The 3,022-nt window shown below is 34.3% G+C and overlaps 1 pseudogene; it reads left to right on the top strand.

Moving 5' to 3' along the window:
- Positions 1–200: 200 nt before the first annotated feature.
- On the top strand, positions 201–1,090 carry LOC145138693 (uncharacterized; annotated as a pseudogene).
- The last annotated feature ends 1,932 nt before the right edge of the window (positions 1,091–3,022 follow it).

Raw genomic sequence — 3,022 nt, 5'->3', positions numbered from 1 at the left:
ATCCAAAGCTGATGGGACGCCCTGATAAGATACGGGCAAATGTCATGTTAGCCCATCAAACTTGTAATGTTTGTTTTAAAAGTTCATCAAACTTTTTTTTTTGTACGGTAAAGGAATGAACTTTCGTTTTACCTGTTCAAAAAGCTAGTTAACCCACGATAAGTAGTCTTAATTTCATTGTAGCCTCCTCTCCTCCAAATAAAAATAAAAGGTTAAAAGATAGCGATGGATCATTTCTTGATGTAGGCAACGCCATCAATCATTCATAACCTCTTGAGTTAGTCTATCGAAGAACGAAGGGCAACATTGTCAAAAATCCAATGTTTATCGAAATGAATCACAGAAAACCGAATGATTATTGCTGAATCAGGAGGGATTCTTATTCTCGTTGGTTCACTAACATCCGAAGATCTTACCACACAACAGCACGCAGTGACATCGATTCTAAACCTCTTGGTATACGATAACAACAGAGGATTAATAATGCTGTAAAGCGCAATACCTTCTCTTGTTGAACTTCTCAAATCTGGAACCATGTAAACGAGAGAAAACGCCGCCGCGACGCTTTTCAGCTTATCGCTTTCCGACGAAAACAAGATCGTAATCGGCGGATCTGGTGCGATTTTGGAGCTGGTTGATTTACTTGAAAACAGAAGCAAAAGAGGGAAGAATGAAGTTGCGACGGCGTTGTTCGATCTCTGTATATATCAAGGAAATAAAGGGAGGGCAGTTAGGGCTAGGATTGTTGCGCTGTTGCTTAAAATGTTGACCGATTTGAATAACGCTATGGTTGATGAAGCTTTGAATTTTCTTTCGATTCTTGCTAGTCACAACGAAGCTAAATCGGCTATGGTGAGAGCTCAAATTATTCCTGATTTGATTGATTTTGTAAAATCTGGGATTCTGAGAAACAATTAGAATGCTGCTTCGATTTTGCTTTCGTTGTGTAAGCAAGACGATGAGAATATTGGATGTGTGATCAGACTTGGGGCATTGACGCTATTGATGGAGCTTGCTGTGAGTGGTAGTGAGCGAGGTAGACGAAAGGCTAACTTGTTGTTGGGCCATATTGAATGGTCTCGATAAAATCTGGAGCATATATAAGTAATCATTGACTGATTTATTTATCTAATTTTTAACTTTTTTAAATTATTCTTTAGTTAAAGAAAAATAAAGAGGTGAAACAAGTTCTTGTACATTTCTTTGTATTGTTGTTGGCCACGATGTTATGTTTGATATGGTGAGTATACTTTAATGGAGGCAGTTGATGGTCAAACATTGGTCAAGACACACATTTTACAGGCTTACTACCCGGTATCAGGTCATATAAAGATATTTTAAAACAGGAAAACAAAAGTTCATTCCCTTAATGTACAAAAAAAAAAGTTGGGTGACATTTTAAAACAAACACGACAAGTTCGATGGACTAATATTACATTTGCCCATAAGATACCCGAAAGATATCGGGAGGTTTGGGAAACCATGCCTCTCCCCGAACCCGCCCCGTTGTCATTCCTAATTTAGATTTGAAAATGTAAAAACATTGGTAACAATATAATGGGTCAATGTCACAACAATAAAATGGGATGTCATGTGTAATAATTAATGGGTTATAATTATCGCCGAGCACTAAGAGATTCTACATCCTTTTACTAAAGGGCTTTTAACCCAGCGGTAATAGGTGTTGTCTTTCCTCTTTGAGGTCGATAGTTCAAGTCTCGTTCGGAACATAAATGATATTAGGAGTATTTTGGTAGGAGTATGTTAGATTTACAGTTCAAAAAAAAAAAAAAAGATACTACATCCTTTAAAAAAAACAAAAAAAAAACCAACATTACATCTTTTATTCTATTACGGGTTCAAATACTAGTTCTCAACCTTCACAATTATCAAATATCTAAATAAGGAATTATATTACATGCCATACTACCATTGACCTCCTTTATTGCCATTATCATTAGATAAACTTTAAGTAGTTTGTGATTATGGGTAAAAATAAAATACGTTCCCTGTATTGTTTGCGAGAAAAATTTATGTTGCTATTCTCAACAATTTTCCCTAAACTAAACACCCAAAACTGTTCAAAAATAAATACGATCTTACAATATAATATTGAAACAAAAAAATTGTAGTTTTACCCTTTCGGTTGGTTAAATTTAATGTGTGTCCATTTGACAGAAAACAAATTATATCATAAAGGCCAAAAATTTAAGTGCTACTTTGATAAATAGTGAAAATTGACATTCAATCCTTTACACTCGTGCTTACAAGCCTCTTCAAGGTTACCATCATCAAAAGTGCAAAAACACCGAGAGAAAAAAAAAAAAAAAAAAAAAAACATTGTCAATTTCATCTCACATAACAGTTTATGAGTATCGAAAAAAAAAGTGATTTGTGCCATGATTACACGCTCTCTGGTTACATTAACCAGATCCAACACAACATTAAGCCTATTCTTCTTGTACAAATACATTTCAATTATCTTATTAATTAAACATGAAGATATATGGTTAATGATGTACACCGTTAAGCATATTCTTCTTGTACAAACACATTTCAGTTATCTTATTAATTATATCCATCTCCATTAGTATTCACATTTAGGCCATATCATGTGAGGGTGTTTTGGTCTTTTTAAGTATAATATAGACTAAATTCATAACATTTGATAAACCGCAGGGACCATTAGGGACCATTTTCTTAGTATTCACCCCTAGGTCATGTGAGGGTATTTTGGTCTTTTTAAGTATAACATGGACTAAATTCGTAAGATAAGATAATGAGATGAGGTGCAAGAGAATAAGATTGAGGAAGGAGGATTCAAACTTAAGACCTCCTCCCTCTACCACTAGAAGGAGGATTGGAGCTTGAGACCTCCTCCCTCTACCACTAACCAGCCTAAGACTAATCCATTAAGCTGCAACCAATATGTTATATAATTCCGAAAACTAAATTATATTATGTAAAATCGAAAAAATGATAAAAAAAATTATATTTTTTTTACATAAAACTTTTTTAATAA

Source organism: Lactuca virosa, chromosome 9 (assembly GCF_052849685.1).
Source record: "Lactuca virosa cultivar CGN04683 chromosome 9, Lactuca_virosa_CGN04683_v6, whole genome shotgun sequence".
NCBI classification, from domain to species: domain Eukaryota; kingdom Viridiplantae; phylum Streptophyta; class Magnoliopsida; order Asterales; family Asteraceae; genus Lactuca; species Lactuca virosa.
Note: the sequence above shows the minus strand (reverse complement) of the source record. Positions and strands in the feature narration are given on the sequence as shown.